The sequence below is a fragment of the Dermacentor albipictus genome, chromosome 1 (genome assembly GCF_038994185.2).
Source record: "Dermacentor albipictus isolate Rhodes 1998 colony chromosome 1, USDA_Dalb.pri_finalv2, whole genome shotgun sequence".
Taxonomy (NCBI): Eukaryota; Metazoa; Arthropoda; class Arachnida; order Ixodida; family Ixodidae; genus Dermacentor; species Dermacentor albipictus.
Genome location: NC_091821.1, coordinates 60,914,567 through 60,927,268, shown reverse-complemented (window position 1 = coordinate 60,927,268; position 12,702 = coordinate 60,914,567). Strand labels below are relative to the sequence as shown.

Genomic DNA, 12,702 nt, shown 5'->3' with positions numbered 1-12,702 from the left:
ACGAATACTTTCCCGGGATGGTGTTTCCAAGTTCATTGATGTAATTAAAGACCAAGAATGCGCTCCGGATTGGCTGACGAGGATTTAGCCCCTCCCCAAATTAAAAGAATTTTAAACATGACATGACCAGCCACATTGTGACTGACCGCACAATATGCATGAGCGCAAGCTCAAAAGTGTGTTTATGTATATAAATCTGTATTGCTTTCTTTGTTAACAAATGATATCCTTTGTGTTTGCTATGTGAAAGTTCCATAAATAAACAAAAAAAATAGTGGTTATCACATCCGCCTAACACGCGGAAGGTCCCAGGTTCGATCCCTGGCAGGCACACACTTTTTGCTTCAAGCACGTGTTGAAGGCGACGCTTTTGTTTAACACTTTTTTGTGGCGACCGACAGAACGTGCCGTCAGGATCTCGAGAATAAAGATACCGAAGAATTATGAAGACGCTAGTGATACATGTGAAACTGCCTAATGTCCTGAGCTTTGCACCGCAGAGTAGCATATTCTAACGGTCCTCGAGTGGCCTCACCCGCAAAAAAAGTTACCGTAGGGCACGTGACGTGGACTCATCCGCGTAAACGGCCGCAGTAACAGGTTTGGGGCTGCATGAATGTGTTGCAAATTAATCCTTGCTCGTCGTTGTGCTTGTGGTGTATTCTGCTTCCGGCTCCCGAGCTAAACGGATGGCGGAATCATGGGCTCCAATGGAGCGGCATATGCGGCTGTTAGCCGCGGCAACAGGCTTTCGACGGAGGAAGATAAGGATTTCCAGATTATTTTGCCTCGGCTACCTACCGGACGCATCGTGCTAAACACAGTTTTTTTGCACGGCGACACTCGTGTTCGCCCGTTTCGCGTAGAGGATTTTCGGGACGCGCTTCAAGCTCTTGGTATGCTCTCTGGCGTCGTCGCCCTTGGAGCGTACCAAATTAACCACGTATGGGCGGTGACGATGAAGACAGCAGAGGCGGCCCAAAAGCTGGCTGCACTGAAGGAGCTTCAGGTCAAGGGGCGTCGCTGCCTGGTCATCGACCCTAAAGAACAGCAGGTGAAGCTTCGTCTTCACTGGCTTCTTCATGGTGTGGATGATGAAGACGTAAAGACTGCGCTGGCTTCCTTTGGCAAAGTCACGGAAGTAACCCGGGAGCGCTGGCGAGTGGATGGCGTTTCCGACAAGGGCTCGACGACCCGAGCAGTGCTGCTGCAGCTTAAGGCTGGACTGAAAGTCGACGACCTGCCCCACCAGATCCGCGTCGCCGGCGAACTTGCGCTGGTCGTAGCGCCAGGTCGCCCCATGCAGTGCCTGCGCTGCCGGGGCTCTGGTCACGTTCGTCGAGAATGTAAGGTACCCCGTTGCTCTCGGTGCAGGCTTTTCGGACACAACGACACGGACTGTGTACGTTCATACGCAGTAGCCGCGGGGTAGGCGGAGAGCGAGCCGTTGACATCAGACCACATGATGGACGTGACGGAGGCCGAGGAAGCGGCCAAGGGAGCTGGAAGCGGCAATGCGGTGGCAGAAGCGAGCGGGACGACGACGCCGACTAAAGGAGGACCGAACAATGTCCCTCCTCCCGACGAGCCAGAAACCGCACTAATCAGCGTCAGGGTGGCCCAGAAAGAAAATGAGAGCCGCCAGCCGGCTACTGATACTACGGAGGCAGCGGAAAACGACAACGCGACCCCTGCTAGCGCCCGCGTCGAAAGCGTCTCGGCACCGGTGAAGAGGTCCCTGCAGCACGAGGAGAAAGTGGACGGGAAGGCCAGCGGTGACTCCGAGGCGCCGCCCGCTAAGACGCTACCCGGCAGGCGCTCCACCCTCAAGCCTAAACCTAACCTGGAGGCTGACCGTAGGCTCACCCCGAAGCCGACAAAAGACGAACTCGGACGACGGCCACCGGATGGCCACGGAGGCGTCTAGCGGTCAGCTAGACGTTAAGGTGAGCACCATGCTCCGGGCCTTCTCCCCTCCTGTTTAAATCAGTAATGGCTACCAACCCGTCGCTTAGCCTCGGCACGCTAAACGTTCGAGGTCTGGCCGCCAAAAGGAAACAGAGTCAGGTGTATAGACTGCTAGTGGACCACGACCTCGACGTTTTAGCAGTGCAAGAAACCAAAGTAGACGGCGAGGAGGAGACCGGGAGCATGGTGCAAAGGTTCACGTACAACTACTATACGGTAGTGAGCCACGCCTTAGGGACTTCGGCGGGGTGTGTCTTGTTCGTGAGGAAGGTTCCAGGCCTGGTTATAGACGGTTACTTCTCGTGCTCTTCCGGTCGACTTGTGGTTTGTGATTTCAGCTATTGCGATGTCCAATGGCGCGTGCTGTGCATTTATGCGCCTAACACGGTGCAAGAAAGGGTAAATTTCTTTTTGAACTTGAAGCACCAGTTCTCTGTGCACAAAATGATAGCCTGTGTTGGGGACTTCAATTGTGTATTGAACATCGAAGAAAGGTCTACGCGACGCGTAATTTACGACAAAAGCAGCGATATCATGGCGCAGATCATACACGAATTTGAATTAGAGGATATAGCTCAGTGTTTCGGGGCTGACCGAGAAGTGAGGTACACCCACTTCCAAGGAATAAGTCATGCACGACTAGACCGTATCTATCTATCATATCATTTAGTAGAAAAATGCCAGTGCTATGCAGTTACTGCCGTATCCTTTTCTGACCACTGCCTGGTAAAATGCAGGGTGGGCCGCAAAAAAGAACGAAAAGAATTCGTCTGGGAACTGTGGAAAATGAATGCTGAGCTTCTACGGGATGATACTTTTCCCGAAATGGTAGTGAATGCTCTGAATTCTTTTAGAAAAGACAGTTCTGTGAAGTTGGGCGAGGAATGGGAGCTGCTGAAACAAACTATTAAAATCAAGGCAATTGAAAGAAGTAGCGTACTACGATATGAAGAGAAGGCAAGAGAAAGGGATTTAAAAACATTACTGGAAAAATTTGTGACGCTCGAATGCATGCAACCCGGCGCTTATCAAGAAGATATGCGTGCTATTAAGAAAAAGCTCGAGGTTTTCGATGAACAGCGTTATCGAGGCGCGCTCGTGCGTGCGAGAGCAGAAAGACTAGCATGCGGGGAAATGCCTTCGAAAAGAGCACTGGGATTAGAAAAAAAGCACTCCAGACGCAAACAGATTGAGGCCATCGAATATAACGGGGTGGTAGTAACTGATATGAAGAATATAGGGCGTGCCTTCTTTGAACATTTCGAAAAGCTTTTCGCATTCAGGCCCGTCAACATGCAAAGTTTCAAGCACTTATTTTTGCAGCGAATGCCACGTGCAGCTGTCGAGTGACGTTAAAGAAACGTTGGAAGGACAGATAAGTGAACAGGAAGTGATAAAGGCCATCGAAGACCTGAACCCTGGCAAGTTACCAGGTCTAGACGGTCTTTGCGCCGCTTGGTACAAATCGTTCACAAGCCACTTAGCTCCTATCTTGACCGCAGTTTTCAATGAAGCATACGAAATGAAAATATTTCCACCAGTCCCATACAGTACTAATACCTAAAACAGAAGAGACCGAGAAGCTCAAGCAACTTTCCTCCTATAGACCCATAGCGCTTACTAACTGAGACTACAAAATACTGATGAAGGTGCTGGCACGGCGTATGCAGTCAGTCATTAAGGAAGTAGTCGGCCCACACCAGACGTGTGGCATTCGCGGAAGAACCATCTTCACTAACATTCATAAGTTGAAGTGTGTGCTGGAGTGTTGTGATGCCATGTGTGATGCAGTTGCGATCCTCCAGCTTGACTTGGAGAAAGCGTTTGATTGCGTTTCTCACGACATATTGCTCACCATCCTTGAACATGTTAATTTTGGCCACATAATCACTGAGGGGGTGACCATGGCGTACCGGAGTTGCTATACGAGACTTATCATTAATCAAATGCTGGGGGCCCCCATTAACGTGAAGCGCTCCGTTCACCAGGGTTGTCCACTCAGCCCACTCCTGTATTGTGTTTACATAGAAACGCTATGTCAGGCCATCATTGAAAATGAATACATTAAGGGATTTTGCCTCCAAGCATCAGAGGTGAAGTTATTGGCATATGCTGACGATGTGGCTGTATGTTGTAAAGATACGCAAAGTGTATTGAACGCTGTGAGTATCGTCAGACAGTTTGGTAATGCCACTAATAGCTTCGTGAACTGGCAGAAATGTTTGGGGTTTTGGCACGGGGGATGGGCGTCCACACCAGACCACTTTTCGAACGTCACCTGGGTCACGACGCCACTTAAGTACCTTGGCGCACCCCTTGATGCCTACAAGGACAGTAGCGAGTACTGGAAGGAGCGGACAAAAGAAATAAAAGAAAAAGCCGACCGATGGAACGCCGGCCACCTGTCAATGTTCGCGAAAGCAACAGCGTGCAACATGTTTCTCGTAACAAAGATCTGGTACGTAATGCAGGTCCTACAGTGCTCTCGGGTTAATGTGCAGAAACTGCACGGCGTGTTCGCTGTTTTCGTGTGGGCATCGAGCTGGGAGCGATGTAGCCGAGATAATCTCTTCCGGCGCGTGAAGGATGGTGGTCTGGGGTTGGCGCACCTCTTCTTGCGTCAACTAGTAAACAGGTTCTTATTTTTTCGAGACACAAATGACCCATTTCTACGCACCGTTATCCAAATGAGGTTGTCAAGATCACTTCCCGAATTCGTTGTAGGCACCGAAATAATGCCAGGACCAGTTCGTGGTTTCTTTAGGGAAATAATTCAGAGTGTCTCCTTTTTGCGTGTTCGTTTTTCTGGTGCATATTTGTGGAGTGTAAAACGGAAAAAGTTATATCGTGATTTATGTGACAGTGTTTTGCTGGTACCCATGTACAGAGCCCCGTACAGTGGAGGCCCAGGCCTAGATGTATTGAAAAGGGTGAAGAAAATGCCAGTTGAACCAGCCACAAAATCGTTCTTCTTTAAATTACACACCGGTACTCTAGCTGTTAAAATCTTTCTTGAACAACGTGGGTTCTACATGCCATGGGGAACCCACTGCCTTATATGTAAAAAAACAGAAAGCATAGATCATGTCTTCATCCACTGTTGGGAAGGGGTCTTCTTCTGGGACGTGTTACAAAGGACTCTAAAAAAGGAGCTACCTATAGATCCCCACGGAATCAGGTTTCTGCCAGTATATGACGACGAAGGTTTCCCGTACGACCTGATCATGCTTACGGGTCTCCACTGTTTATGGCGCGCAAGAATGTCGGGTTACCATTGTGACCCGGATGCCCGACCGGCGCGTCTATACTTTTGTGAATGCATGCAACGGTATGTCGAAGTGCAGAAGTTGCAACAGCCTGTTCCTGAGTGGCTGTCGAGGGTTGAACCCCTGACAGCACTAAAGGAATTTTAATCCGACAACGTCGTGCCACAGTAGCGGACGGCAACGAATGTAGATATTACTGTTCTTTGTTCCGTTTGTGTATTCATTCCTGGTTGCTTCTTTGGTCTTTGTTTATATCATTTAGGAATTTGTGTTGTGATATGTCGAGGACTGGCAATAAAGAAAAAAAAAGTGCTTGTGGTGTAGTGGTTATCACATCCGCCTAACACGCGGAAGGTCCCAAATTCGATCCCTGGCAGGCACACACTTTTTGCTTCAAGCACGTGTTGGAGGCGACGCTTTTATTTAACACTTTTTTGTGGCGACCGACAGAACGTGCCGTCAGGATCTCGAGAATAAAGATACCGAAGAATTATGAAGACGCTAGTGAGACATGCGAAACTGCCTAATGTCCTGAGCTTTGCACCGCAGAGTAGCATATTCTAACGGTCCTCGAGTGGCCTCACCCGCGAAAAAAGTTACTGTAGGGCACGTGACGTGGACTCATCCGCGTAAACGGCCGCAGTAACAGGTTTGGGGCTGCATGAATGTGTTGCAAATTAATCCTTGCTCGTCGTTGTACTTGTGGTGTAGTGGTTATCACCAGGGGCGTAGCCAAGGGGGGGGGGGGGGCTTATGGGGCTTCAGCCCCCCCCGAAATTTTTTCGTGCTGTCCACGCACCGCCAACCAAAGCGACCCCCGGCACCGGAAATCACTCTGGATTTTGTCTATAATGTCTTTTTGACGCTCGAAAAGACATTTAACCGCGAAGATTGCAAACTCGGGCTGGATTTCGTGGCAACGCCCATACACCGGGAGTCACATAACGCCAAGCAGTCCCATCCGAGCACAAAGTTTCAAGGGCGCTTTGATGGTGAATGGGCTCGCCGCAGCATCTCACTGAGGCCACGGAACCTATGGAGCGCATGGATATCAACTGCGAAACTTTATGGGTATAAATCGCATAAGCTCTTGATGTGAAAGGTGCATTGACATTTCCAAAGTTGTGCTTTAGATTTTCAATTGCGGAACTTTGTGGGTTTAATAATGTTATTAACATTTGACGCCAAAGGTCTATTGATTTTTCTAAAGTCTTACATCGGAACATACAACGAGACAAACCAAATCAACACACTAGCAGACAAGTTGACAAAGCAGGCAGCGAGGTCCAATGAGACGAAGCGTTGGGGTGGTTCATTTGTGCCGTCATGCCACATAAAAAATATCAAAATTTTTTTTAACCTACGCCAGAACATCCATGTAAAGACACTAAAGCCAGCCAAAGTAACTACGTTCTTATTTATTTTTTCTACTTTGACTTTTATTCGCGAGGACACATTGAGCCTCTTCAATTTTTTTTGTTCTCGCTACCATACCCGCGGGCTGCCAGAGCCAGCCAGAGCGCATACGTTTTTCTCGTATGGCCCCGACCACCGTGCGGTGCACTTCGGTGCGCGTTCGGTTTGCTCTGGCCGAGTGGATTTTCACCGGGCAGAGTTTTGGACGCTTTCTGGCTAGCAGACGAGAAAAAAAAGAAACAAGGTCGCTCGCCGCCATCACTGTGGGGACTCGAAGGATTGCACCGCATTCCTTCAGCGGAACCTTTCCGGAAAGTCTTGTTTCGCCGCTGTAGGATACTGAGCAGTATGCGTATGGTTCTCAGTGGACCAAGCGTCTCATGTTTTCTTCGGTATTCCTTCCGTAGCCCCATTAGGTGCCCGAAGCAGGCATTAGATTCTGGCCAACATACTTTCCTATGCTTTTTTTTTTAATTTCGGTGCCTCCGCCTCACAGGAAAAAAATACATTGTTGCGGCGCAGCGAATTGTCGCATGGTGAAAGTTCGATTTTTATACTTCTTTTGCGGAAAGTAATGGGCGACGGGACGCTTCAGTTGCCGGATACGTTTATTATATTATTGCGAAAGCAATTATATGGACACTCCAGGTGCATTCCTGCCATCGCCCTCATGTTTCGTATAAAGTCCAAGGGTGATAACATCGTGACCACGCGCTGCATGCTGTATGTGCGAGTGAAAGCGTAGGAGGGGAGGTTGGATAGGTGAGCCGACGATGGTGGCTCAGTCTTGTGTGTGCAAAGGAGAAAAGCGGGGAGCAAGCGCGCCGCCTTCCGTCGCGCGCAATACATCGGGGGGAGTGGATGGAATGGGGGCGGAATCTAGGATTCTGTGAATCTATGATTGTGCAACATGTTTATTTGCCTTGTTTGACGCATTACATACAGTTACTTCTTTTTACATACATAGACTCATTGGAGACTTATACGTATACTTAAATATCTTGTTGCAAGGTTTTGTGTATACATGCAGTGAACTTTGTTTCCAGTGACACTTTTTTGTCCTTTATCAAGCAGTATTTTCGCATTTGCATATCCCATTGTAACTTTGCATTTCTAATGTGCGAGGGTGAGTCAAATGGATGTGAGCCTACCCTAACCGCGCAATAATGGTTCGGTTCATTATCTGCGAGGCATGCGCGTAGGAGAACGGCATGTCTCATTTACAAAAGTGACACGCAGGTGTGAAGATAAATGTTCTTTAATGCTCTCATACACTGGGTTGAATATGGTTGCGCCACATAATGGACACTTCAAAAGTTGAACAGCTCGGTGTCGCGAAGTTTTTGACAGCTGAAGGTGTTTCCAAAACCGAAATTAATCACCATATGACTGCCGTGTATGTTGAACACTGCATTTCATTGACCACTGTGAAGCGTTGGAGCAAACGGTTCAAAGGACATTGCAAAGACATTCCAAGACCGGGCCAAAACCATCGTTTTGTCCCTGTAGATGTACCATTAGATGAAATTCACAGAATTGTGATATCATTTTTCATTGTTGAGTCACGGAGTTTTAAACTTGATAGTTTCGTTTTCTGAAAATTTTCAGTTTTGGCCAATTTTTAATAAATAATTGACCACCTAAATGAAAAATTCGAAGCCAGTAGTCACTAGAATTAAACTTTTTCTTTTAAATGCAATAAACCTCCTCAAATTTGGTGAAGTGGTTGCAGGGAAAAACGAATTCCCCTTCTACATGTACTTAAATAGGAGCACCCGAGCTAAAGCTTCCTCTTAAGGAGGTGGCTGAGCTGCAACGTGCAGCTACATACATATATATATATATATATATATATATATATATATATATATATATATATATTGGGCCAGTGGCGTAGCCCCCCCCGAACAAAATTTCTGGCTACGCCACTGGTTATCACAACCGCTTAACACGCGGAAGGTCCCAGGTTCGATCCCTGGCAGGCACACACTTTTTGCTTCAAGCACGTGTTGGAGGCGACGCTTTTATTTAACACTTCTTTGTGGCGACCGACAGAACGTGCCGTCAGGATCTCGAGAATAAAGATACCGAAGAATTATGAAGATGCTAGTGAGACATGCGAAACTGCCTAATGTCCTGAGCTTTGCACCGCAGAGTAGCATATTCTAACGGTCCTCGAGTGGCTTCACCCGCGAAAAAAGTTACTGTAGGGCACGTGACGTGGACTCATCCGCGTAAACGGCCGCAGTAACAGGTTTGGGGCTGCATGTATGTGTTGCAAATTAATCCTTGCTCGTCGTTGTGCTTGTGGTGTGCTTGTGGTCTGCTTGTGCTTGTGGACCATTGTCTAGTCTCAGCATCTTTTGGCAGCCGTCGGTACCAAAGTCGGCGTGTGTGCTGGGAGCTGTGGAAATTTAATAACCAGTTACTTTCGCGTGAGTGTTTCTTAAATCGTATTACTGAGCTTATAGCTCATGTGTCTTGCCGCAAAGACTTGCCACTCTTTGCTTTGTGGGAATTATTCAAACAGGAAGCTAAAATGATAGCTATCGAAGAATCATCAATATTAGCCTTTGAAAAAAAGAATAATTACAAAGCATTGTATAGACTTTTGAGTGAGTTGCATGAGCTTGAATGCATACATCCGGGTCAATATATTGATGATATTCATAAGGTCAAGGCACAGTTACAAACTTTGAACGCAGAAAATACAGAGGTGCACTAGTGCGGGCGCGAGAGCAGCGTTTCCTGGAAGAACAGCCTTGCAGTAGGGCCCTTGGTGATGAGCGCCGACACGCGCTGTCTAAACAAATATTAGAGATAGAGTATGGTGGAGTCATTGTTAACGAGCCTACTCTAATAACTAAAGCATTTTTTGAACATTACCAAAAACTATTCCGAGACCATATGCCATTGGATACAGATGCTGCCAAAAAAATTGTATCGTTGCTGCCCCAGTTAAATCAGGATGAGTACGATTATACAAACGAAAACATTGATATCAGTGAGGTAACTTCATGCATCGATTCGTTAGCGAAGGGCAAAACGCCCGGCCCGGATGGCCTTACTGCCGAATTTTATCAGTGTTTTCGTTCCCTCTTATCGCCATTTTTACTTCAGGTGTACCGAGAGGCCTTAGAAGTAGGGTACCTAACCGCCACAATGTACGAAGGACACACCGTCCTTATAGCCAAAACCGATGATGGACAGAAATTGCAAAAAGTTGACGGATATCGTCCTATCTCCTTATGCAATGTGGATTATAAAATTTTTGCTAAGGTATTAGCTAACCGTTTGCAAGTTGTAGTAAGATCTGTGGTCGGTGATCATCAAACATGTGGCATCAGGGGACGGTCCATTCAGACGAACATTCATGTTGCGAGATCGGTGCTAGAGTGTGTAGCTGAGGGGATTGGACAGGTGGCAATGGTACAGCTAGATCTGGCTAAGGCGTTCGATAGGGGGAATCACTCATTCCTGTTTACTTTACTAGAGCATATAAACATCGGATCTCTGCTCCTTAGAGGTGTCCGGATATGTTATGCTAATGGCTCAACGCGGCTTATAGTGAATGGCTCTCTCTCCGATCCGATTACGCTTTTATCATCAGTACGACAAGGATGCCCCTTGTCACCGCTTCTGTTCTGCTTGTATTTAGAGCCACTTTGTATGGGCATTCTTAAAGAACAAAATTTCCAAGGGTTTAAATTACTGACTAATGAAGTTCGGGTTCTTGCGTATGCAGACGACGTGGCCTTTTTCTGTACCGATAAAAAGAGTGTAAACACTGCTCTTGCAATTGCAGAAGAATTTTGTGCTGCCTCTGGTGCACGCGTTAACTTTGAAAAAAGTTCAGGTTTTTGGTTTGGATTGTGGGCCACAATGCCGTCACATTATGCAGGAATTCAATGGAAAGAAGATCTGCGTTATTTAGGTGTGCCTCTCTCACAGTATAGAAATAGCAACGCTCATTGGTCGGGAGAAGTTGGCAAAATTCAACGTAAAGTGAATTCATGGCGAGGGCGGAATTTGTCAGTGTTCTTTCGTGCTGAAGTGTGTAACGTTTTCTTAGCTTCCCGTCTTATGTATGTGCTCCAAGTACTGCACTGCTCAAGACTTCGCCTTCAGGCACTGCATCGCGTATTTGCAACATTCATTTGGAGTTCGAGATGTGAATGGATGCGGCGCGACAATCTGTTTCTCCCCCTTGAACGTGGTGGTCTAGGATTAGTACACCTCTTCGTCAGGCAAATTGTTTCTCGCCTGTTTTTCTTTCGAGACAGTGACCATCCGTTCTTGCGTGAAATGTTGCAACTGCGTTTAGTTCATTACGTTCCTAACATAGTAGTGTCATCAAATGTCAGAGATGTCCCACAGGCTCCTTGGGGCTTTCTCAAGGACGTTGTTGATACATTTCTTTTCTTGAAAGTTTGATTCAGCCTGGAGTACGTGTTCACAGCGAGTCGAAAAGCAATTTCTGCGGCACTGGTTGACTCTATTTTCCCAGATCCTTTGTATCGTGCACCTTATTTAAATCGACCTTATCAGGATGTACTTAAACGCGTCCGAAAAATGTGTGTGCCTCCTGGAGTAAAAACATTTTTCTTTAAATTACATTTGGAAACACTCCCTGTTAAAACTTGGTTGAATTCGAGGGGTTGCTTTGTGCCGTGGTCCACAAACTGTCGGCTCTGTCCACGTGCCGAAACCATAGATCACTGTTTCATAGAGTGTAGGGACGCTGTATTTTTTGGGACATTCTCCAACGGACACTTAAAAAGGACATTGACATGACGCCGTACTCAATTAGGTTTATACCGTTTAAGGTTACAGGTGGTCCTCCCTATGACATGTTCATTGTACTTGGTTTATATAGCCTGTGGAGAAGTAGGCTCTGTGATCGCCATGCCGAAAGCCCGCGAACTACAAAATCCTTTTTTCGCGAAAGTGCTGCGTATGTAAGAAGTGTGTACGCTGTGCAGGAACCTCCGCCAGACTGGATGCACTTGTTGGATGCATGTGTGTGTTTCCCTGAGTTTTAAGTGGGTAGTTGTGTCCACTTTGTAATACACCTTCAGTTTTCTTTTCCATGTAATAAAGAAAAAAAAGTTGTGCTTGTGGTGTCGTGGTTATCACATCCGCCTAACACGCGGAAGGTCCCAGGTTCGATCCCTGGCAGGCACACACTTTTTCTTCAAGCACGTGTTGAAGGCGAAGCTTTTATTTAACACTTCTTTGTGGCGACCGACAGAACGTGCCGTCAGGATCTCGAGAATAAAGATACCGAAGAATTATGAAGACGCTAGTGAGACATGCGAAACTGCCTAATGTCCTGAGCTTTGCACCGCAGAGTAGCATATTCTAACGGTCCTCGAGTGGCCTCACCCGCGAAAAAAGTTACGGTAGGGCACGTGACGTGGACTCATCCGCGTAAACGGCCGCAGTAACAGGTTTGGGGCTGCATGTATGTGTTGCAAATTAATCCTTGCTCGTCGTTGTGCTTGTGGTGTAGTGGTTATCACATCCGCCTAACACGCGGAAGGTCCCAGGTTCGATCCCTGGCAGGCACACACTTTTTGCTTCAAGCACGTGTTGGAGGCGACGCTTTTATTTAACACATTTTTGTGGCGACCGACAGAACGTGCCGTCAGGATCTCGAGAATAAAGATACCGAAGAATTATGAAGACGCTAGTGATACATGCGGAACTGCCTAATGTCCTGAGCTTTGCACCGCAGAGTAGCATATTCTAACGTTCCTCGAGTGGCCTCACCCGCGAAAAAAGTTACTGTAGGGCACGTGACGTGGACTCATCCGCGTAAACGGCCGCAGTAACAGGTTTGGGGCTGCATGTATGTGTTGCAAATTAATCCTTGCTCGTTCTTGTGCTTGTGGTGGGATTCTACTTCCGGCCGTAATAGCAAACGGACGTGTGTGGAATGTGCTCCGCCGGAGTGGTATCAGCGGCCCAGTCGGGCCGCGGAAACAGGTTTTTTGCTGATGAAGCCCTGGACTATCAAGTTATTTTGCCGTCGCTGCCAACAGGTGCGTCT

General features: G+C 47.3%; 1 protein-coding gene and 3 non-coding genes across 4 annotated transcripts in view; 3 read left to right on the top strand and 1 right to left on the bottom strand.

Moving 5' to 3' along the window:
• LOC135918360 (arylsulfatase B-like) overlaps positions 1–12,702 on the bottom strand; it is a 145,007-nt gene that overhangs the window by 52,127 nt on the left and 80,178 nt on the right. The window lies entirely within an intron of this gene.
• On the top strand, positions 5,544–5,616 carry TRNAV-AAC (transfer RNA valine (anticodon AAC)). Its single transcript has one exon. It is a non-coding gene; the product is annotated as a tRNA-Val (tRNA).
• TRNAV-AAC (transfer RNA valine (anticodon AAC)) lies at positions 11,762–11,834 on the top strand. The gene has a single exon. It is a non-coding gene; the product is annotated as a tRNA-Val (tRNA).
• On the top strand, positions 12,148–12,220 carry TRNAV-AAC (transfer RNA valine (anticodon AAC)). The gene has a single exon. It is a non-coding gene; the product is annotated as a tRNA-Val (tRNA).